The 25357-nt window shown below is 43.0% G+C and overlaps 1 long non-coding RNA gene and 1 pseudogene across 1 annotated transcript in view; both read left to right on the top strand.

Annotated features, from left to right (window-relative positions):
• Nucleotides 1–25357, top strand: part of LOC110126631 (uncharacterized) — a 275536-nt gene that overhangs the window by 204302 nt on the left and 45877 nt on the right. The window contains exon 4 of the long non-coding RNA XR_011483198.1: nucleotides 2698–2764. This is a non-coding gene — a long non-coding RNA (uncharacterized lncRNA). The remainder of the gene's footprint in view (nucleotides 1–2697; nucleotides 2765–25357) is intronic.
• LOC110121688 (large ribosomal subunit protein eL19-like) lies at nucleotides 19500–20127 on the top strand (annotated as a pseudogene).

Raw genomic sequence — 25357 nt, 5'->3', positions numbered from 1 at the left:
GTTATTAGCAGAACTGCTTCTTGTCCTATCCCCTCTCATTAGGCCACTGAGCATGAATAAACACAGGTTCAGCCAGTGGCTGGTATTTGATGATGTTGGCACTGGAGATGAAAGGAAGGAATTTCTCTCTGGTTTGTGTTTCACTATTAACCTCCTCATGCCTGGATCTCAGTGTTTACATGTGTGGTAACTGGGCACCAGTGGGAGCCTCAGCCAGTGGTTTCATAACAGAGGCAGCCTATTCAGGAAGCCTGTTAATAATGATGCTATTAAAATATTGTCTTCACTCCTTCCCTAATTCCTTTATTCAGTAGACATTGATTGTCTCTGTATGCCAGGTTCTCTTTCCCAAGCATGTGACAAGATGTATAATGGCACACATTAAGCTCTCTGATGTTTGTGGAATCAAGGAATATTTCAGAGGAGAGCTGGTTTTCTGCTGCAATTTTATATCCCTCTTACCTATCTTTTTTTTTCTTTTTTAAAAAGATACCTTTGTTGAGTCTCTTACCTATCTTGATCCCTGAGAAACATTTATAAATGCAAAAGTGCTTTTGCTACTTATTTCTGGAAAAGTCCAGACCAAATTTCTTTTCTTAAAAAAATTGAGGTATAGTTGATTTACCATATTATGTTAGTTTCAGGAGAACAGCATAGTGATTCAAAATTTGTGTAGCTTATACTCCATTTATAGTTGCTATAAAATATTGGCTATTTACCCCGTGTAATACATCCTTGTGGCTTATTTACTTTATACATAGTCTTTTGTACCTCTTAATCCTCTATCCCTATCTTACCCCTCCCCTCTTTTCACAGGTATCAGTTATTTTAATACAGCATAAAAGAATCTTCAGGGTTTGGTCTTTGCTCCCTTTTCTGTCTCATCTCTCATCAAGCCTCTTTTAGGACAACCAAGGTCCAGCAACTGGGCCTATCTGGCAGGCCCTTGAATATTTAATAAACATATTAGATTTTGTAGGTCTTGTGGTCTCTGTTGCAACTAATCAGTGCTGCTGCTGTAACATGAAAGCAGCCGTGGACAAAATATACCTTGGTGTGGGCATGGTTGTGTCCAAATAAAACTTTATTTACAAGAACAGGTGGTAGGTTGCGTTTGGTCCATGGGCTCTGGTTTGCTGATCTCTGCTTTAGATCTTAGCTCACGCTAAGTTCTTTCACTTCCTACATTAAAAATCTCTTCTTCCCCCATTTATCTGTCCATTACCTATTGGTCACCTCAAGCCTGAAACCTTTCTCTACCACCCTGGGTAGAACTGACCACTCACACCACTGTATTCTACACCTGCCACCTGCTTATCTGTGTTTTCTCCCCTTACTTGATTGTAAGCTTTATTCCTTCAAACATTCATCCTTTGATTCACTTATTCAACGTTATTTAATGAGCGTGTGCTATGGGGCAGAGTTGATGACTTTTTAGTCTTTGTACAGCACTGAGGTGGAAGCCTAGCCCTTCATATGTGACTAATATGCTTTTGTTGAATAAAAGGAGTTAGAATATAGAGAAGTCCACTGCTATGAGATATCTGTGTCTTGAGTATAAGTGCCTAAAAGTGGGGAATTACTTTGATTTTGAAATCTCTTCATTGTGCTGAAGGCTTTAAGGCATTTGAAATGTTCCTTTCAAGGTTTCTGTAGCCTGGTCTGGCATAATTCAGTGGCTCCTACCTACTGTCCACCTTCATCCTCTATCCTAAGTCCCTGGGGTCCTACTTCTGGGGACCCCTATATGGCAGGGTCAAGAGCAGCAGCACCAACTCTTAGACTCCTTCATGGGCAGGACTCATGTGGGATTGAAATTTACCAAAAAAGTGTCGACATAGTGCAGTGGTTTCTTGCTTTCATTTTAAATAGAAGATCTGGTCTTTCCATTGCTTCCTGAGCAAGCCCTTACTGTTGTGGTTTAGTCACTAATGGACTGTAGACCTCTAGGCTCCTCTGTCCATGGGATTTTCCAGGCACGAATACTAGAGTGGGTTGCCATTTCCTTCTCCAGGGGACCTTCCCAACCCAGGGCTTGAACCCATATCTCCTGCACTGCAGGCAGATTCTTCCCCACTGAGCCACTAGGAAGCCTGAGCAAGCCCAGGGCTATCTGGACTAAGAAGCTTCAACAGCCCACAGCGTGAGAATATTGACATTGCCTCCTTGCAGAGTCTAAATCCAATTTTTTTTTTTTTAAATCTACAGTTTCTGGCTCTTTGAGAGTGATTCTGAGAGAAATGGAAAAATGAGTCTCCTTGATTACTCACATTATGGCAATTACTTTTATGGATCCTTGGAACCCCAGAATATTTGAAGCCAGACATAAGCTGTTTTCTTAATTTGCAGCCCATTCTAGATGTAAGCAGAACATTTATTTAATTGGTTGTCACCAATGAAACCAAAATTACTTTATTCCATTCAACCCAGTCAGATGTAAATTTTCAGTGGTTACCAGGAGGTTATGGGTTTGTGGTCAGAGGCAGGGAAAAGAAAATGGTTACAGCTGGTGACAAAACAAACACAAAACCTCCACACTTTGCTCATGTTACAAGAGCAAATAGGAAACTAGCCCTAACTGGAGATTGTAGCACAGAGTGTGTGTTGGGTAAATTCTAGAGAAACTAGAGAGATTCTTCTGGATCTCTTCATCTGTTTTTGTTTGTTTGTTTTTGTTTGTTTTGTTTTTTAATACAGAAAGCCAGTGAGGAAAGTGGCAACTGAGCAGAGTACAAGATTGTCATTCATGAACTCACTCCCACAGGTAATAGAAAATTAAATAAATCAAAGTTCATTGTAACAGAGCCCTTTTCAGGGATGCATCCGTAATATGCCTGGCTTGACCTTTTTAAGAGTGGTTACTTTTGTGAGGGAACACTGGCAAGAAGAAATCATGTCCCTGGTGATTCGGAAGAGGAAGGGAGGGGGATGGGTAGTAAATTGACCTTTGGTTACAAAAAGAAAAATAAAGCAGTGTTGCTAAATGACCAAGGCCACAAAGGGCAGTAAACACAGCAAGGGCACAGTGGAGAACGTGTGGTATTCGTGAGCTAACCCCATTGCAACACTCACGCAATGTGGTGGTAAGAGACTTCTGGCAAGTTCCTTCTTTAGCGAATTGCTGTCAAGTATATTTTGAATGGATTCATAATAATGTCTGCGTGTGTGTGTACGTCTAGGTGGACAAGACATTGGCAAATGAATTTCATTTAAAAAATGAGATGCTTGACAGGTATTATGGTTTAAAATAAAACATAGTCTTTGCTTTTGTCTCTAGTGTGAATAAATACTTTACTTTTGGCAATTCTCACCAAAACTTGAGTGTTACTATTTGAGAATGTTTATCAGAATTAAAATTCACATATCCTTTGATTTTGAAATTCCATCTTAAGGCACTGATTCATGGCTCTATTCAGATGTGTGCAAAAATATGTTTGGGGGAGTAGAGGATTGAAAGCTACCCATTTGTCCATCAGGGGTTGTATAAACTTGGGGACATCCACACAGTGGAATATAGTGCAGCTGTTGAAATAAAAAAGGTAACTCTTAGTGTATGATTTGCAATGAACTCCACAATTTCTTAAGTTTTACTGAGGAACAGAGGAGTATGTGTAAGAAAGGTAGGGGCACATATGCTTGTATATACACAGAATACTTTTGGAAGGATGCCCAAGAAATATAATAGTGGATGCCTCTATGGAAAAGACTGTGAGACTGGGTTCCATGGGTTGATAGAAATTTACTTTCTTCTCCTTATGCATTTCACTGCTTGAAATTTTTATTGGCCTGGCACACAAATCATTTTTAAAACAGAATTCCAAAGGAAATGTCATTCTTCCCAATTAATTGGGTTTTGCAGGTGTTGGTATCAGTGCCCAGTGAAACAGGCAGAACTGTACGGTTTGATTCATGGACTGAATGCTTTAAAACCCTACAGGAAAAGGAATTTTTCAGTTAAGTGTGTATTTGGGAAGAGTATTTCAGTAACTAATGAATAATAAAAAACATTGATTTGGGACTGCTATTTTTATGCTGACAATTTGGAATCCTAGAGAGGTGTGTAGAAGTTCATGGCATGGCAAAGTTCCTTGCAGGTTGAAGCATCGCCCTGACCTGCAAAATCATTAATTAATGACTTCTAACTTCTCGTGCATTCTAATTTCATAGCTATCATCATTGCCACTTCTTTCTTTGCCAGTGGATGACTGAAGAATGATTGAGAGGATAAACAGCCATTGATTTGTTTACATTAAATAATACCCTGTTTGCTCCCAGGAGCTGATAAACTCAGTGGCCCTTAGAAACCAGTCACATGACAGCAACTTAGCAACCTCCCTCTGAAGTCAGGCTCACCAGCGATGGTGGGAAGGGAATGATAAGTACAATTTGTTATCTCCTGTAATGTTAGGCTTGCTATTAATTAATAATTTCTTTGTGCCGTCTTGTTTCTCAGAGTGCAAGCTCTTTCAGTGCTAGACTGGTATCTTCATTTATTCATTAGTTCATTTATGGAACAAATATTTAATGCATTGCTGCCACACGTGGCTGCTTTGCTAAGCCCTAGGAGATGTAACGGTGAATATTACTGGCTTTCAAGTCACTCACAATCTACTAGTCTCTTCAAAGTCTAATAGTCTCATTCAGATTTCTATCTCCCAATGTTATTGACACAGAAATGTTTAATAAGTGTCAAAAAGTTGAGAAATTTCTCATTCTATGAACCCAGGACTGTGTCATGATAGTGTAGGTGCACATTTTTTACTTAAGAAACAGCTCCGTTTCTTAAGATCACTTCAATAATAGCATTTAGAAACACAATTTCGGGGTATTCTTTTGCCCCCTTCTGATGCCTATGTCAGAAGCTTTCTCTATCTCCTTTATACTTTAATAAAACTTTATTACACAAAAGCTCTGAGCGATCCAGCCTCGTCTCTGGCCCCGGATTGAATTCGTCTCCTCCGGAGGCCAAGAATCCCGCGTCTAATCGTTCAGCAACAACCTTTCATCTTGGGGGCTCGTCCGGGATCCTTCAAGACAAGGTAAGGATGCTTGGAGCTCTAGTTCTTTGTTCTCCTAGCAAACATGTTTTCTGCTGTACTTTACTAACTCTTCAGTGTGCTTGTGTGAATGAATGAAACGCCCTCGCGAAGCAAATGAGGAGCCCTGCTCTGCGGTTCCGCGGCGACCTCATAAGGCTTATGACAAAAACCTGTCGGGGGTTTATACCGACCTGCCAATGCCAAGAGGCAACCAATGTCTTCTTCAGGAACCGACCAGAAACGGGCAAAGCGTGTGGACCGAACTCTCCTTTCTCGGTCAACTTTTCGGTCTCTTTGACCATTTCATAACTCCTTGGGAATTAAAAGTACTAACCTAATCTATCGGATCATAGGTTTTCAAGGGACTTGTAATCTATGTTGCTCATTGGAGAGTATATAACTCCATTGCTAACACTAGCAAAAGGGGTATTCTTTTGCCCCCTTCTGATGCCTATGTCAGAAGCTTTCTCTATCTCCTTTATACTTTAATAAAACTTTATTACACAAAAAAAAAAAAAAAAAAAAAAAAAAGAAACACAATTTCTTCTTTAGATCAGACATTTCTGATCTAAATGAACACTTTTAGGGCTGGCATTGAGGATGACAATTATTATAACCCAACAATAGCCAGGGCTGTAAACTCCTGAGGAAGTAGGCTCATTTTCACATGGACAAACAGCTCCACTAACAAAGAACACAGGAAGAGAGAAGGCAGTCCAGGAAGCTAACATTTCCTGAGTGCCCACTTAGGGCCTGGAGTCCCACATGCTTCACTTCATTCAGGGAACAACTGCCCAACAAACGCAGTGATATGGATGTGGGGAGAAAGAAAGGAGTGTTCTCAGTATTGGCCTGGCTGTTAGTGGGTCACAGATATATTTGTAGGTATGCATGCATGTACTTCTAACTTAAAATTAAATATTTACCAAGCACCCTTCTAGGCACTTGGTGCCTAAAGAGGTATCAGCCATAGTCTGCGCCCTGATATAAAGAAACACAAAGTTAAATAGCCACATTGAAATTATATAACAGTACTCAAGAGGATTTTAGAGCTGACCAGATCCACAGTGAACGTTTAACCTGGAGTTTGCTAAAATGGTGTATGCACCTCATTGTTGGCATGCATGAAGATGTTATAAAAAATATTTTAAAATTTCATTAAATATTTATTTTAACATGCATTAGAAAAACCTATAATTACTATATCCAACCCTTGAGTATATGGATATTCCCTCTGTGAGGCTACATATGAAAGTGAGTTGATTTGAAGATTATCTGAAGGAAAATATCAAGTAAATAACCAGGATGGGATTTAGGGCGTGCTGTGTGTGCTAAGGTGCTTCAGTCATGTCTGACTCTGTGTGACTCTATGAACTGTAGCCTGCCTGGGTCCTCTGTCCATGGGATTCTTCAGACAAGAATACTAGAGTGGGTTGCCACTCCCCTCTCCAGGGGATCTTCCTGACCCAGGGATCAAACCTCTGTCTCATGTCTCCTGCATTGGAAGGCAGGTTCTTTACTACTAGCGCCCCCTGCGAAGCTGTGATTCAGGGATATGGTAATGATTCTACAAGTGTTACTTGAATAACCTGAGTTTGGAAAACACAGATCAAGTTCAATTTCTAGACTGCAGGGAGGTTACATGAGTTCTCCCAGGTCAGAAAGACAGCAAAGAACACAGACCAGAATCTGGTCACCTGACTGGTCCTCTGACCCTACATCCTCATTCAATCACTACTTCCTATTTTGCAGATGAGGAAACTACAGCCCTGAATCACACATCCTTTCTTGGTACAACTTACTTGAGAATCTGTAATGTAGAAAGAATAGAATTGGCTTCATGAAGAATCAGTTAACATAATTATAGTGTACTTAACTAAGCATGGCAGTATTATAAAAATATCACACTTATTAACTTTTGGTCATCCCCAAACCAGCCTGTGAGATATCCTTAGCTATTGCTACCATCCCTCTTTTCATAGCATGAAATTAAGGAGCAAAGATCCAAGATTTTCCCTAAGATTGTAACTTAACAAAGCTGGGATCTGAACCCAGACTGCTCAGATCTGGAATTTATTCTTTTAACCACCCCACACAGAGTTCACTGGGCAGAGGAGAAGGAAGCAACCTCTCTCCCTGCTGAAACCAGACAGAGTCTGCCCAGACAATATATTGATATTACTCCCTGTTTCAAATTCTCATTAGACCCGCGTTCATCTCATAAAAGGATTTGTTTCTTCAAACCATCATTTTTTCACGTGTGGAAACTCCTGAGAGGAACCAGTGATTACAAAAAGCAACCTTTGTACAAGAATAATTTGTTAGATCACTATGATAAGTACTGGAGAACTCCAGTATTCTTGCCTGGAGAATCCCGTGGACAGAGGAGCCTGGTGGGCTGCTGTCCATAGGGTCGCACAGGGTCGGACACGACTGAAGTGACTTAGCATGCATGCGTGCCTGATAAGTACTGTAAAGAAATGGCCCCACCCTAGATGGGGGTAGATGGAGAGAGTCAGGGAAGCTGAATGGAGAGGGATGGTTTGGGGACACCACGGGGCCGAGAGTGACCCGGGAAATGGGGCTCCTGCAGGGCTCCTCCCTGCACCGCAGAGGCCACCAGGTGCTGTGAAAGCCCTGTCTGGACCTGGTGCCCAGTGCTTGGCACAGCGCTTGGCACAGAGCAGGTGCTCAGAAGCTCTGTGGGGTGAGTGGAAGCCTGGATGGAAATCAAAGGCAAGCCAGGAGGCAGGCGTGGGTACAGTGATTGGAGGTGAGAGGGCATAAAACCCACACTTGTCCTACTTTATATCTGCTCCAGGTGGGCCCGAGGACAAGAGCACTGGGTGAATCTGAGTCAGATAAAGTGTGCTGACCACCCAACAGCGTCCCGATGCGTCCAGGACGCTTTGCTTTGGGGAAATCCATTTATCAGAGCAGCCCCAGTTCAACCTTCAGGCCTAGGTTTCCTAAGATGAAAAGTCCTCATTCCCCCTCCGGACAGGGTGCTTCAGGGTGAGACCAAGGCCGCCTGGGGACCAGAGCCAGCCTGCTCTGTGAGGCTGCCAGAGAGGGATCAGCCCCCGGCAGCCGCCTCCACACCAGCAGGTGCGGACAGCCAAGCCATGTGATGCACCTTTGGGGCAAAGAACTGCCGAAACCGAGGACAGCTCAGAGCCGAATTCCTTAGCAGTGTGCAAGGAGAAGCCCGGGGGTGCGCTCACACATTACAGAAGCTGGGGGCTCGCGGCGGGCCCTCTGCTGTGCCGAGCCCTGGGCCTCTCGGAATTGCGCAATCCTTACGCAGGAGCACTTGTTAAGTGTTGCAGCATGACTCCACATCTTTATCAAAAATGTGAACCATCCACCCGGCACACACTTGGAAAACACTAAAGCTTTTCTCCACCAGGTGGTTGAGGCTCTTGATCCGGCTGACAGGAGAAGGAGCAGTCCAGGGGGGACATGACTTACTGTAGCTCTTGGCCCAGGAAGCTGAACACGCAGTACCTTGTACCCCGCTAGCCTTGGGCAGCGCAGGCTTCTGATAAATGTACTTTTTTTGTGTGTTTGTTTTTCCTGGCAGTCTCATTTTGGGTTATAAATGGCTCATTATTTCCATCCCATAGATCCATTCTTGTCTCTGCTGTGTTCTGCTTCCGAAATGACAGAAAGGTTGGTAAAATCATCACTGAGAAGCCCTGCCTGTTCCGACCTTGAGCGGAGGCCGAATTGCCACATCGCTCATGCCCTCCACAGTTGCTCCCTTGTGGGAGCGGTTGGCTGGAAAGCTGCCACCCTCCACCCCCACCGCACCCCCACCCCCTCCCCAAAGCAGGGGATATCATTCTATTTACACTAAAGCACTCGGTGCCCTCCAATGCCAGGAAGCAGCGTGGACTTTCGCTCACTCCAGGCCTGCAACCTTTTCAGAGGACTATTGGGCAATCGTCAGAGGTTGTGAAGTTGGAACAGCATTCTCCCCAGATAGGTCATTTTCCCTGCAGGGCAGCCTGGAGGCAAATTTCATTAAGTATCAAGTAGCTGACCCAAAGCAGTATAAATAGCGAGAGAGCATATGACAAACCCAGAACTGAATGTGGTTAAACCCTAGGCTGAACAGGCGTAATGTGTTTACTGTCATCAGCATCCGCGTGGAGGTGTCTGCCCAGCAACCATTCAGGAAAGGTGTTGAACCATAGGGTGATGTTAGGGTTCCACCTTAGACAAATAATTTTATCCCCATGTTTGAAAGCTCGCCGACCACACAGTTAGCCCAAGGAAGGGACCTGAAGATAGGTGGGATGTGCTTTCTTATGGGTAAAGATCGACCTCATAAAACATCCCAGGTTCATCCAGCTAAGAGCCAGAGAAAGGATGGAAACCTGATTTGTAGCAGGTAGGAACTGTAAAGAAGATCCCCTGGAGGAGGGCATGGCAACCCACTCCAGTATTCTTTTTTTTTTCTTCATTTATTTTTATTAGTTGGAGGCTAATTACTTTACAATATTGTAGTGGTTTTTGCCATACACTGACATGAATCAGCCATGGATCTACATGTGTTCCCCCCCCCCATCCTGATCCCTCCTCCCGCCTCCCTCCCCATCCCATCCCTCTGGGTCTTCCCAGTGCACCAGCCCTGAGCACTTGTCTCATGCATCCAACCTGGGCTGGTGATCTGTTTCACCCTTGATAGCATACTTGTTTCAATGCTATTCTCTCAGAACATCCCACCCTTGCCTTCTCCCACAGAGTCCAAAAGTCTATTCTGTACGTCTGTGTCTCTTTTTCTATTTTGCATATAGGGTTACCATTACCATCTTTTTAAATTCCATATATATGCGTTAGTATACTGTATTGGTGTTCATCTTTCTGGCTTACTTCACTCTGTATGATGGGCTCCAGTTTCATCCATCTCATTAGAACTGATTCAAATGAATTCTTTTTAATGGCTGAATATTCCATGGTGTATATGTACCACAGCTTCCTTATCCATCTGTCTGCTGATGGGCATCTAGGTTGCTTCCATGTCCTGGCTATTATAAACAGTGCTGCGATGAACACTGGGGTACACGTGTCTCTTTCAGTTCTGATTTCCTCGGTGTGTATGCCCAGGAGTGCACTCCAGTATTCTTATCTGGAGAGTCCCACGGACAGAGGAGCCCGGCGACTGCAGTCCATGGGGTCGCCAAGTCAGACACGACTGAGTGACTAAGGACAGCACAGCACAGCACTGTAGGCAGCCGTATCAGGCAGAAGGGACGCCAAAATGAAAAATTTTCAAGGGAAACAAGAGGAGACTTTTAATTCCCTGCTTTCCTCCCTGTTCCCTATCTTTATTTTAGGAAGCAACACAGTATAAACCATGCTTTAATGAGACCGATCAGCCTGCAGATGATTGAGTTATGAGAGGCCACTGAGCTTGCCAGGGCCAGTTTCCTAAACAGGCTGCTTTGTTCAGCTCTGCCCCCACTGGCTGGAGCTGTTGACATTCCAGAAGATAATCTTGTGGTCTTATAATGATGGAAGGAGGCTCTGGGAAGGCACAGTGTAAGACTGATGGACAGTGGAATTTGTTGAACGTTTCTATTCAGAGACAACACATTTCCAAGGCCTCCCTGGTCTTGCCTGCAACTGCAGCGGCCTGTTTCCCTCGTAAGGAAAGATTTCTGCTTCATCAGATCGAAACTCCAAAACTATTTTGAAGGGTGTTAGTACCATTAGAGTCTAACTCCTTTGAAGAGGACATTAGCCTCCTGAATGTATCAATTCATGTGTGTTTATTAAAAATCAGTTTCTTAACTTTGTATCTAGAACCAAGGCAAAAAAAGCCATAGACGTTCAGAGTCCAGAGTGACCACGAAGGGCTGATGTAGTCAAGAAATGCTGCACAGGCGTGGTGGGGCATGGATGAGGACCTTTTTCCAGGCTCACCCTCGGTTTCTTGCAAAGACTGTCAGTTCCTTATTCACTCTGCGTTTCTTCCTTAGCAAAACAACTCCTATATGGCAACAACTCCTGGCTGAAGACTGTATTTCCTGGTGTCCCTTACAGTAGGGGATGGCTAATGAGGTTTAAGAGTTGTTGGGAGGGCAGCATTGTCAGATAAAATGTGAATTTCCCAGTTAAATTTGAATTTCAGGTAAACAATGAATAATTTTCAATATGAGCTAATATGTGGCTCAGCAGTAAAGAATCCATCTGCAATGCAGGAGACTCAGGTTTGCTCCCTGAGTCAGGAAGATCCCCTGGAGAAGGAAATGGCAACCCACTCCAGTATTCTTGCCTGGGAAATCCCAAGGACAGAGGAGCCTGGAGGGCCACAGTTCATGGGGTCGCAAGAGTCAGACCTGACTTAGCAACTAAACCACCATCACCATATATTGTTATTTTCATTTACCAAATTAGCAACTCTACAGGTGAGTCTTCTGGGAAAAAAGCTAGAATACTTTTTTGGCCCTTTTCCCCCTTTCGCCTCTTTCCTGGGTTATGGATGGGAAAGCTAAGACTTCAGGAACCATGTTGAGAGAAAGAGGGCAGACTTGGGGTCCCTAGTAATTGAACACCTTCCAACTTTTTAAGTGAGAAGAAACTACTGACTTGCTTTAGCCACTAATAGTACTTCTGTTATTTGCATTCATTTGCTATTCCTGATAGTCATAATAACAAGTGCATTGTTAACTTTGCTGTTAAGTGTGTTTACTCTGTGTCATCTGCCTTTTATGTAACACAAGCCACTTCATTTTCACTTAATTTTCTTAAGACCTGAAGAGGGATGGATGGTGCTCTTTCTACCCTTTGAAATGACAGCCCATCAGCATGAATTTCTACATGGCGTTATTGCCTTTTTTGCAAATAACATTTATATTTTGAGCACTTGCTTCAGATGATTAATAATAATAATATTACCAAAGCAGAGCAGTTCTTATCTCTGCACAAAGATTTGGTCTGAAAACTCAATCCCATCAAATTATACCCTGAAACCCCAGAATTATTATTTCAAATCAGTAAAATCACATTTGAGTTTTGATCTTTTGCTTTGAGAAAAAAAATTTATATAGTGTAGGTCTTCATTAGCCCTTATATTGACAAATGTTCTTCTCTGCGGTAAAGATTATCTGAGCATAATCATGTGCACAACAGGTAAAGCTGATTTGCAAAGCTCCATCGATAATTCAGGAATGATATAAACCCTAACTCCTCCAGGCTTATTAGCAAGTTGACTTCTTTGAATGTTCCCTGCAAGTCATGTGGGGAAATTCAGGGGGTCATAGGGTTGGCCTTGTTATGTATGAGGTCAAGCTAAATAGCTTAGCTCCGCTGGGTATGCAGAGGAAAAGAGGTCCCTGGGCTGTGAACGGTATAAATACGTGCCCTTCCTTTTGCAGTGGAATCTTTCGAAGGTTAAGTCATAGTAAATAATCAACTAAGATTTCTCAGATTGGCTGTGTTTACCTTTCTCTGGGAAAAAAAAAATTTCCCCATGAAGACAAAGCAACTTCGGCATGAGAGCAATATTTCCTTAGGCCTCCCTGCTTCAGACATTCAGAAAACAAGATCAGGCCTGGCCTAACTGGCAGAAGCTGCCTGGGGCAGACAGCTAGACTTGCCATGTGGGTGAGGGGAGGTGAATTAGAATTTAACAGAAGGGAAGGGAAATTCCCATTTCATGTTGTAAGAGTCTGCACAAGCCTTTCAGAGGTGAGCAGAGTCTTGCCCTTCACCTATCATTGGGGATAAATGATCAACTCCTGAAATCTGAGTTATATGTATATATATTGTAGTATATACATTGCAACAAGTAATACACAAATGGAATAAGACTGACCTAGAAGGTCTGACTTTGGTATTTGGTAACAGGTCATAATACTATGATTGTTGGCTCAGGAAAATTGACAGATGAGCATTTGTACATGTCCATATTACAGATGCAAATAAAAGTTGACTGATGTGAGTTGTGGGGGGAAAAAACATATCTGCTGAGTAGTATTATCTATTCAATGTTAAGGGGGGGAAATTGTAATTTCTTTTTTTTGATTCAGAGTGCATTAATTTCTATTTTGACCACAGCATATTGACTATATTTATATTGAATACCCATCCAGCAAGCATTCACCGAGTGCTTGCCATGTGCCAGGCTAAGTAGAATGCATCCAGTAGTAACGCCTCTGAACTTCACAAGTAGGTTAGAATTTTACAAGACCCCTCTGTTCTCTTCCCTCAACAAGAACACAGCCTGAGCCAGCCACCTGCCTTAGACTATGATCTCTTAAGATAATGACAATTGCTGTTCAAAACAAAAGTGCACATGGGCTTATTTGTAAGTTTTTCCTTTCTTTCTTTTAATAACCTTATTAGAAGCCCCGTAGTAAAAAATTAAAAGACCTTTTTTTTGTTAGAAAATAACAACTTTGGTCAAGTTTTTAAATTTCTCTGAGACTAGATTTAAATATTTATAAAATGAGATGGTAGAAAGTAGGGCTAGGCTGAGTTAATGATTCAGTTTTAGAATAAGCAATAAGAGAAGGTTACTAGCCACTGACAAACAGTATGATCTCAGGGTAGTTACTCAAACCTCTTAAAGACTCAGTTTCCTTATCTGAGAAATGGGGATAATGTGCTTATTGTTGTTAGAATGAAGTGGATTAACGGGTAACACACCTGGTTCAGTGCAAGGCATAGCAGAAATACCCCTGTGAATGTAACTATTTTCATTTTACTAAAAAAGTTATCTAAGTCTTGGTCTATAGTACGTATATATGTGTGTATGTATGTATCTCTCTCTTCTCTATCATCTCTCTATCATCACTGGTATCTTAGTAAGTGGTTAACTGAGGTAGGTCAGCATATTAGGGCACAAACATGTAGTGGATTCTTTTTTTTCCCCCGCCAGTCAGTGTCTAGCCCCTCTTTCTATCCGTCAACAACATCTAGGGCAGATTGTAGATATATTCAGTTTTCAAAAGCTAGGTCCATACAGTTAGCATCTTATTCTAGTTCACAGCTTCTCTCCTCCCTCCACCCTTTCCTAGGCTTGGGTGCATTGGCAGAGAGGAGGGAAAGAGAAGGGAATGCACCTCTTAACTGCCCACCCACCCCTGTGGTTCTCTCACCACTGTGGGTGCCCTATCTCAGGTTGCCCCTGCTGGCACATTGATGCCCAAAGCTGGCAGCACACTGTGGATCTGTGGACACCCCGTGGGGTTCCTGACTGTACGGATCAGTGACCTGGAAGACCTGGATGGTCTTCCCGTACCCTTCAGCTCCCGCTGTGGCTGTCACCCCCGCAGGCTGTTACACTGCGGCACTGTTGCTCCAGCATCTAGCAAGCTGTCTCTACGCTCAAGTGTAATTTCATTGGCATTTGAACTGTGTTCCAAGAATGCAATTTTCGCCCCTTAGATGCTTCAAGCTCCCGTGGGTATCTACTTCTGGCTGAGACAGTTAATTGAATAATGGCATGAGAGGTTACATTATAGTCTTGATTTAATCCCAGTGATTTACTTGTCTTTCATTAGTTCAGATTCAAAGTCCTTTATTAGAAACAAAGGAGTTAGCATAATAAGCACTTTGTATATATATTTTAAATATATAAGTATATATGTTATTTATATAATATATTAAATATATTATTTTATGTTAAATCTATAGGATATTTCAGATTATTATATATTATTACATATACTTCTGTCAGAGAAGGAATTCATTCCTTTAATGTTTTAAATGAAAATGCTCTAAATGACTATGTATGATGCAATATAGTATATATCATATAATATATACTATTTTATATGTATATTATGACCTATGATATACTTGTATAGTGGGCTTCCCAGGTGACTCAGTGGTAGAGAATCCAGCTGCCAGTGCAGGAGCTGCAGAAGATGGGGTTGCGATCGATCCCTGGGGTGGGAAGTTCCCCTGGAGAAGCAAATGGCAACCCACTCCATTATGCTTGCTGGAGAATCCTGTGGGCAGAGGAGCCTGGTGGGCTACAGTCCATAGGGTGACAAAGAGTTGGACACGACTGAGCACACACAAATGAAAATACTATATATTATTGTATATGTTATATATTAACTATACAAACATATTCTGTGTATAATAAATATATATTTAATAAAAGTGTATGTTGATGTACCAATAAGGGTGTTTTCATTTAAAATTGTTAAAGGAGAGAGTTCCTTCTCTGACAGAAGTAAGAACCTAGCTGTTAATCTCATTTTATCTCTATTTTAAATGTATGTTCTCAAACAATGACATATTTCTCCCTTTTAGAGAGTATTTAATACAGGCATACATTTTCTGGTGCGTTTTAAAAATTACAATTTTTATCAAGTAATAAATTTAAAGATTTAGTTTAGTGGAATTTTGCATTTGTATCCATCTATTTGATGTTGGGTATGTACATTTGAAGTACACAAAACTATACTTTTATTATGTCTATTTTCATTTCTACCCCACAATGTTCTAATAAAATGACAACAACAACAAAAACAAACAAACAAAAAAGAAGCCAAGGCCAGAAAGAGCAAAGGGTGAGAATAAAGAGGAGAAAAGAATGAACACAGGATTGAGTAGGACCCTGTGTCAGGGTTGCTGTTAGTTCCTCACACAGTCTCTTCAGTTCAGTGCTCAGACAAACGTGATGGGGTTAGTCATATTATCCCCATTATAAAATGAGGACATTGGGGTTCAGAGTGGCTAAGTAATTTATCTATGGCCATACTGTTAGTTAGAATTTGAAACTAGTCTTCTTTGGTGCCAAAGCTTTATTCTTCCTCTTAAATAACTATCAAGGAGCCATCATATTCTCTCAACTTGAGCTTCCCAGAAAGCAGAACCTGAGATATTTTATTTAAAATAAAAGAAGAGGAGTGGCAAAAAAAGGAAGGGGCAGGGAAAGTGGGAAACCCAATACAAGGATGAGTTACTGGTATGACCACTACTGCAGACAACCTCTGCTCTATCTCACTGGAACATTCTGAGGAGCCTTATGAATTGCGTCTCAAAAATGCCTGCCTGGTAGACAAAAAAGGGAAATATGTATTCATTAGCTTTTGTCATCTATTGGTCAAGGGGTGGCCCAAGGCGTTACTGACCCTCTTACTTCTGGGTTGTGATGTGGTAGTTCCAGTAATCCCCTAGGTATATTGTGTCTGGCATAAGAGAAGACCTGGAACCGGATGTGAGAGGTATGTGATGAGGGCACTGGTGAGACACTATCAGAATCACACCCCGGGGAAGCTGCACGAAGACCCCATGGAACTCGATGCCTCCGCAGTGGGCTACAGTAGGAGTCAGGTGAGAGGATGTGAAGTGGTGCGTGACAGGTATCCAATACACACACACCAAGAATGCTTTGGTAGTGTAGACCAGACTGGGAAACCATTGCCAGGAACATGCCTCTTCTTGTAGCAGAGATTTCAACCTGAACCCAGGCCTCTTCTTTTGCTGGAGTTCATGTCCAGGCATGTTTGGCAAACTAAAGGGACAGACCTGAAAGAATCTATTTATATGTATCAATATGGAGGAGCCGAGAAAGAGATATTAAGAGATGGAGGGAATCAGATGGTCCTGTTCCATGACAAGGTCTGAACTCCATGGAAAAGGGGGCTCAGGCAGAAAGGGCAGGATCTGTTTCCATACCTTGATACCCAGCTACACAAGCTCTGTAGAGGCGCTGGTGACAGTGTGATAAAGTTAGGGAAGCTGAGCATTCGTCCCACTTCCGCTTCTGGTTCCACAGTAGGAAGATCAAATGTTTATAATGCAATAAACCCAGTTTGAGTGCTTCCAAGAATGCTGTTCCATGTGGCCCTGTATATTTAGACTGAAGAAGTTTCTTGAGATGTTTGTAGCTGTCATTACTGGGGGTTGGTCAGTGAGGGATGGAACTCAGAGTCTAAACAAGTCTCCAGAGATAGCACAGGAGTGGTCCAACCAGTAGGCAATAGGAAGAAGACTTGGCAAGTGAGGTGAGTTCAGTATTCAGTTGCAGATAGATAGCTTTAGTACAGGTGGCTATTTAAGAAAGAGAGGAGATCCAGTCATGGAAACTGGGTAAGAAGGTTACACCAGGGTTATTCCAGGCCCAGAGGAAGTAGCATTCAGAGTAGGAATCCAAGATGCAGCTCAGGAAAACATGAGGAGAGTCAAAATCCTAAAGGGACTGAAGCCAGTCACCGGAAGTAATGAGTCTTGGAACTGACTAGCAGCTCCCTTTAGTTCATCTGCCTAGGGTGGGTCCGAACGCCCAGATGGAGGTGAAGAGGCTGTTTACTTGCTGAACAGGCAAGCGGCAGCGGGGCAGTGAGTCAAGCTGCTCTTCACAGTTGAATTATCAGTAAACGCTGTGTGTCTGAATCCACCAGGAAAGCCTGGTGAAAGCCTGTCTGCAACAGGCCTTATAAGAGAAGACTTGCAGTTTGTGTCTGTGAAGAATCCCTTCTCTTCTTCTTCTTCTAGTAGAACTACTTTCTTTTTTAAATTTTTTTCCTTTTCTTTATCATTCCAGTTTTATTGTGATATAGTTGGCACATAGCACTGTATAAGGTTGGGCTTCCATGGTAGCTCAGCAGTAAAGAATCCACTTGCCAGTGCAGGAGAGATGGATTCATTCCCTGGGTTGGGAGGATCCTCTGCAGAAGGAAAGGGCAGCCCACTCCAGTAGGCTTGCCTGGGAAATCCCACAGAGGAGCCTGGTACACCACAGTGTGTAGGGTCACAAAAGAGTCAGATGTGACTTAATGACTAAGCAACAACTGTGTAAGGTTAAGGTGTACAGCATAATGACATCACTCGTAAATAAGGAAGTAATTATCACAATGAGGTAAGCTTAAGCTTAAGGTTAAGTTTAGGGTTAGGATATCTCACTGTGGTTTTGATTTGCGTTTCCCTGATGACTAGTGACATCGAGCTTCAGGTGTCTGATGGCCATCTGAATGTCATCTTTGGAAAAATATCTATTCAGACCCTCTGCACATTTTTCAATTAGGTTGTTGGTTTTTCTGATATTGAGTTGTATGACCTCTTTGTATATTTTGGATATTAGCCACTTATCAGATATATTTGCAAATATTTTCTCTCATTCAGTAGGTGGCCTTTCCATTTTTCTGATAATTTCTTTTGCTATGCGGAAGCTTTTTAGTTTGGTGTAATCCCATTTATTTTTGCTGTTGTTTCCCTTGCCTGAGGAGACATATCCAAAAATAAAAAATCATGAAGTCTGATGTCAAAGAGAGTACTGCCTATATTTTCTTGTAGATGTTTTATGATTTCAGGTCTTACATTTGGGTCTTTAATTGATTTTGAATTTATTTGCATGCATGGTAGGAGAGAGTAGTCCAGATTGACTCTTTTGCATGTAGCTGACATGTGACCTAAGCCAAATCAGAATGCTTTGTTCCCTTGGTTTGGGGAAAAGCAGGAAACCTCAAAAGACCAATCAGATTCTTCCTTGAGATTTGCCATTTAGGTGCCTAATTAGAGAGCAGTGCTCTCCCAGTCTAGGGATCACAAACTGTAAAGATGAGATCAACGGGAGTGTTTTCTGTCACCTTTCCTGGATGCATGAGGAAAACCATCTACAGCTACAATGAGTTCAAAGTCCAAAGAAAGTAAGAAATAAAGAGAGATGAGAGTGAGTGAGAGAAAGAGAGGGTCCTAAGGACATTACTTAGACCCTGATGCCTGAAGCAAAAGACACCTCTGCTCTTTCATCAACCAATAAGCTGTCTTTTCCTTAAGCCAGTTTCCAGACTATTTCATGAGGTTCTGTCATTTGCCAAGGAAGGGAATCAGACTAGTTTATTTGTTTATTTAATGCTTCATAGTGATACATACCTATGCCTCCATGTGTAGATGACCTGAAATTTAGAGTTTGGACAGAAAATACTTGCTCAAGTCTGGCCTTCACGCTCTTCACAAGCACACTGACCACTTGGGTAAACACAGAGCTAATGGTTTCAATCCGGCAAGATCTCAGTGATCGCATGTCTGTGTCGTTGCCCAGCCCTGCTTTTGACATAGCTTGTTCTTCGGAGTTCACTGCTCCCTTTTTCCCCTCGGCCTTCTCAAACTATGGGTGGGATCCTCAGCTCTTTCTACTTTGAATCTTCCTTGCTGCCCATGAGTTTAAACCTACAACTCAAATCCTCACCTTTCTCCTGAAACCAGATACCTGTATTCAATTTCCCTTTGTGGGTTCAATGATCAGTTTACACTCAACAGGTCTGAGACAGAACTCCTGGTCACGTGGATGGCATCACCACTGCACCCATCATCAACCCCTGACAATTCCAAAGTTATCCCGGTGGTCCTTTCTCTCATCCTCATGTACACTAAGTCAAGGAGACATCCTTCATGATGCCTGCATGTGCCAGGAGCTGTGTGAGGTGCTGGAGGGAGATGAACAATCAGACATGGTCCCTGACCTGAAGAGTTTGCATTCTACCTTTCGCCGCTGCGGCCGCGGCCATGAGTATGCTCAGGCTTCAGAAGAGGCTTGCCTCCAGCGTCCTTTGCTGTGGCAAAAAGAAGGTCTGATTGGACCCCAATGAGACTAATGAAATCGCCAATGCCAACTCCTGCCAGCAGATCCAGAAGCTGATCAAAGATGGGCTGATCATCCAGAAGCCTGTGACTGTCCATTCCCGGGCTCGATGCCGGAAAAACACCTTGGCTCGCCGGAAGGGCAGGCATATGGGTATAGGTAAGCGAAAGGGTACTGCCAATGATCGAATGCCTGAGAAGGTAACCTGGATGAGGAGGATGAGAATTCTGCGCCGGCTGCTCAGACGATACCGTGAATCTAAAAAGATTTACCGCCACATGTATCACAGCCTGTACCTGAAGGTGAAGGGTAACGTGTTCAAAAACAAACGGATTCTCATGGAACATATCCACAAGCTGAAGGCAGACAAGGCTCGCAAGAAGCTTCTGGCGGACCAGGCTGAGGCCCACAGGTCTAAGACCAAGGAAGCCTGCAAGCACTGGGAAGAGCGGCTCCAGGCCAAGAAGGAGGAAATCATCAAGACTCTGTCCAAGGAGGAAGAGACCAAGAAATAAAGTTCTCCCCCTCTTCTCTGTACATAGTGGCCTCGGCAATTGCATAGATCACTCATTCAATAAAAGACAAGCCTCTATCTGCCTAAAAAAAAAAAAGAGTTTGCATTCTAATAGAGGAGCAATCCAAGGCTGAAAGTGCTGAGTGCCACAAGAGCGGCAGCCAAGAAAGGACGAAGGCAGCCTGACAGAGGGCAGCAGTCACGTCTCCTGCTGGGGAAGAATTTCACAGACCGTGAAGGGACAAGGACATCATGAGAAAAGGGAGCCAGGAGAGCAATTGATTGAAGTGTTCTTGGAATGATGACTCTGTTTGCTGGTTCATGGCAATGGCTGGGGGAAGCATTGGGGAAACATGGTTGAGGTCAACAGTGTGGGTAGGACACAGAAGAGCCAATCACTGTCCCCTTCTTTCTTGTCTTCCCATATTATGGAGCTAGAAAACTGAAATACCAGCTTCCCTTGCAATTATGCATTAGCAGCTAGGGCCAAAGAGAGTAAAGACGAGTGTAAGTTGATGAAAGTCATGGGAAAGCGTTTAAAAAGTAGACAGCCTGTACTGGCATGCTCATCTTGAGCTTCCTCTCCCCACTTCTTCCTACTTCAGAGCACATGTCATTACTTGTGGAAACAGCAGCCATCCTGGCACCGTTAGACCCTCCAGGAATGAGGATATGTTTGTGGGATGGCAGAGGAGAAAGCCAGAAATTTCCTGCTTCCTCAGTGACATCATCTGGCTACTGTTTCCCCCACCTCCCCACATGCCTTGTGCATGGGAAAAAAAAAAAATTCCTATTTGAGTAAAGTCACTGTTAGTCAGATTTTCTTTAGCTCACAGCTGAATAAAATGCCAATATATAAGCCATATGTTAGAAATATTGCATGCCATTCTAGAGAAATAGAAGTTTATTCTATAAGGAAGAAAGAGGCGAAAAACACTTTGCATAGAAATTAGGGGGATGCCATTATGAGAAAGCCCTCTCCTTTTGCTGCTCACTGTCCATAGCCTTTCCATAGCTCAGTTCAGAGTCCCGCTATTCATGAAAGCTTCTGCCCCTTGTCTTAGCCACGGTTATCCTCACTGCCTTCTGGGAAATTATCAAGTGTAGCTTAGTGACATGTATTGTTATTGATTCTTCATGGATAAATTATATTAATATATAATATATATATATATAATGTATGCTCAGTAGGACTGTAAGTGCCTTGCAGGTAGTGGCCATGTTTTATCCTTTCACTCTTGAAGTGCCAAGCTGGAGAAAAATCACACATTGTTTTGGTGCTGGGGCACAGGGGTTTGGAGTTTGAAGCCTGACTCCATTGTGTAGACCTTAGGCAAAATTTTTAACCTCTTTAGGCCTCAATTTCCTTATCAGGGGAACAAAGATTGATAGTAGAACTTGACTCAGGGTTGTGAGGCTCAGATGAAGTATCTTCATGAATTCTTAGCATAATTTTAGTCATTGTTAAATATGTAGTCTAAGGATTGCTTTCATATCTTCCCCGAGTCTGGTATATATTCCAATGTGACTTTGCTGCTTTTCCCATCCTGAGGTGGACTCCACTTCCCTGCCCTTGACTCTGGACATTCTTTGACCAATAGAATGTGGCAGAAGTGAGGCTGTGCTTGTTCTCAGCCTAGGTCTCAAGAGGCCTGGCACATCTCCACGCTTCTCTTAGTGCCCCTGATTTTACCATGAGAACAAGTCCAAGAGGGCAACTGGAGTTGCCACCTCAAGAAGTAGAGGTGAGTCTTCCCAGAGAAGGCCCTCTTAGATCAACCAATCTGCTAGCTAGTTACATACACAAGAGAGAGTCCAGCCAAGATCAGAAAGTCCACTCTGGAAACCCATACACTTACGAGCAGTAATGAATGCTAACTCTTGAAAGTCAGTAAGTAAGGGGAAGATTTTTTATACAGCAATAGTCAACTGATTTAACTTATCCAAGAGAGAGGCAGGACTTCGCTGTTTCATTCCCTGCTCTATCCCCAATACCGAGGACAGTATATCACACAATCAGGTGCCCGATATATGTGTTGCATAGATTCTTGAGTGTAATTATGATTACTATTCTCTTAAAGGGTCATAGTGACAAGGAAATGAGATGATGCGGGAAGAGCATTTAGTATTGCTCCTGGCACACAGTGACTTCTCAATAAATATTAGCTATTAACCAATGACTGACCAATTGATTAACACATTTTGTATTAACATAAGACCAGCTGATGAGTAGGGCTGTCCTGAGTTCAATGAATGAAGCAATCTTCTCTGTCCATCAGAAAACCTAAAATTAACCACAGTTGAGTCTTTAGCTTATAATTTTAAATAGATGGGCCTCCCTGATAGCTCAGTTGGTAAAGAAACTGCCTGCAATGCAGGAGATCCCAGTTCGATTCCTGGGTAGGGAAGATCCACTGGAGAAGGGGTAGGCTACCCATTCCAGTATTCTTGGGCTTCTCCTGTGGCTCAGCTGGTAAAGAATCTGCCTACAATGCGGGAGACCTGGGTTCAATCCCTGGGTTGGGAAGATCCCCTGGACAAAGGAACGGCTACCCACTCCAGTGTTCTGGCGTGGAGAATTCTGTGGACTGTATAGTCCATGGGGTGGCATAGAGTCAGTCACGACTGAGTGACTTTCACTTCCTTTAAATAGATAGATGATAAATAGGTAGGTAGATGGATAGATAAGTAATAAATTAACTGCCCCAGGCCACCGTGTGTTGAGTCCCAAATGACTCTCAGTAGGCTGCTTCTTCCCCCTAGATGCTAGGGCGCCCTCATGTCTGGGGCACTGCTGGTCACCATGGGGGTCAGTGGTGTGTGTGTGGGGAGTCGAGGGAGTCAGGGCATGAAGCCTGGGGTAATTCCTCTGTAACTGCACTAAGGAGCTGGTCTGGCTTGCTAGCTCTGCTCTGCTATTGAGAAAAGAGGCCTTTTCTTCCAAGCAAAGATTCACAGTTTGTAATCTCTCAGTGAGCTGGTTAGTTCCCAAATTACATTTGGCCGCAGGAGGATGAACACATTGTACCCTCTCCGTGGGACTCATTATTTCCATTCTGGAGACTGTCATTTATGAAATTCCGACTTTCTTTCATTCTGTATTTACGCTAAGCAAGGCTAGGAATATTGTAATTGTCTGTGATGTTTTGAAAACACTTGTCACAAACCGAAGCCAAATGCTGATTAATGTCAAGTGTTTTGAAGAACCAAGCTTTTGGCTCATTAACTGGACTTGAATGGCATTACCCATCAGCTTCAAGTTCTGATAATTGCTCATCACAGATTGGTGCTAATTTAGTAATAATGGCACTGACAGATTTGTATGTTTTCCCCACACTGAACATTATGTATACATATAAAGGCTAGTGCGAATGCCAGAGCCAGAGTGGGAAGGCCTGATCCAGGTCTGCCACAATGTCAACGTGAGCAAGTCAGCTGACCTTGTCTATCTCCATTTCCTTACGTAAAACAAGGGGCTTAGAGGAGATGATCTTCAATATCCTTCTTACCGAGGTCCAGTGGGGTCACTATTACATGCTTTGGTTTTGAGTCCCATAATAAGCATGGATTCATTTTAGGAAAGGCACAAACATGGGGCCAAACTGATATCCATGGAATATGGGCAAGGATGGCAGCTTACTTCCTTTCTCCTCTGCACCTTTTCTATATTAAGAGGGAAAGAAATGTTCCCTGTGGGGCTTGCAGGATAAGCCCTTAATCAAATGTTACATACCATCTGTTTGAGACAGTATTTGGTAAGTCAACTTAAGTAGCTATAATCACTGTGGAATCTGAAACTGCTTCCTGTTATCCTGTCTATTTTCTGAAGCAGAGGAAGGTAGTTGAGCTTGTTAAACCAGCACAAAACAGTAATATTCCAAGGGAGAAAGACACTTATTTTGAGGCTCATTCTTTGGAACCATTTATTGAGCTTGCCTTTCCTTTTCTCCCTATTCTCCCATTTATTTACACTGCTTCCTCCCCTCACCCTTTTATATCAAAATTATCAGCCCCTCAACGTGGCTTACTGACTTCCTCTCTGTTCCCACTCCTTGGCATAATCCTTGGGGATTTCAACATACTTGTTGATGATTCTTACCCTGGCATTAGAAGAGGGCCAGGCCCAGAGATGTTAATGATTGGTCAAGATGGCATCTCTGGTTCATGCCAGAGGATGATAGATTATCATGAGGCTTAATTCAAGCAGTATATATTGAGTGCTTCATAGGGTGTGGGCTCATGAGATGTTCCCCAACAGGTGTTGGAATATAGAGCTTAGGCTGCCTATCCTGCTCTCAGGAACTCTCTGCTCTGGTAATTTGTTTCTCTAGTTTGAAGACTAGGAAAGTAGCTTTAAAAGCTGCCTTAGTTTTCCTTCCAACAACAGACACATTTTCTTAAAGGCCCTCTTTCTCTTCTGCTGGCTGAATAACATATAAAATACCATGCTTTTCTATTTGAAAGGCTGGGGTCATCTTCTGGAGTCATCGGCTCTTTCCTGCCAGCCGGAGAGTTGGCGAAAACCAAGTAAATTGTGGAGATCATCTTGAGTTCCCCGTTGGTCCAAGTCCTCAGGGTTGGTTTCCCCGCAATGGGCATCTCCATAAGTCCTATGCCTCCCAGGATATTAAGCGTCATATAAACACTGCTCCACCAGGGCTGTCTGTTGAGTGGCAGTTGTCATCTGTCAGGAGGCAAGGCCATGGGCTGTTTACTTGATGTAGAGACAAGACGACACCTCTTCCTGGAGCTTTTCAAGTGCTTAAGTTGGCCAGCAGTGGTGCTGCAGTGTCTGGAACTACCAAAGGACACTGATGAGAGAATGTGGGGTTGTTGGGGACATGACCTCCTAAGACTTACCTTGTACATTTGATTATAACGGGGATGGGTAAAGATTGGGGGTGTGGAGGTACAGATTGCCTTTCCACGGTCAGAGAAACGTCTTGGGGCTGAGAGAACTGGATGATCTGGTCTTCTGTACTATGTTACGCTGTGTGTACGGGGAGAGCTACCCTCTGTGCTATTGCCTGCCCCAAGCTCTGTGTCAACTTTACTCTAAAAACCAACTTAAAATGGTGGATTCTAGGTAGGCTTTGGGCTTCTCTGGTGGCTCAGAGCGTAAAGAATCTGCTTACAATGCAGGAGACCCAGGTTTGATCCCTGGCTTGGGAAGATTCCCTGGAGAAGGAAATGGCAACCCACTCCAGTATTCTTGCCTGGAGAATCCCATGAACACAGGAGCCTGGCAGGCTA

The sequence above is a fragment of the Odocoileus virginianus genome, chromosome 24 (assembly GCF_023699985.2).
Source record: "Odocoileus virginianus isolate 20LAN1187 ecotype Illinois chromosome 24, Ovbor_1.2, whole genome shotgun sequence".
NCBI lineage: Eukaryota > Metazoa > Chordata > Mammalia > Artiodactyla > Cervidae > Odocoileus > Odocoileus virginianus.
This window is presented reverse-complemented; position numbering and strand designations above follow the sequence as displayed.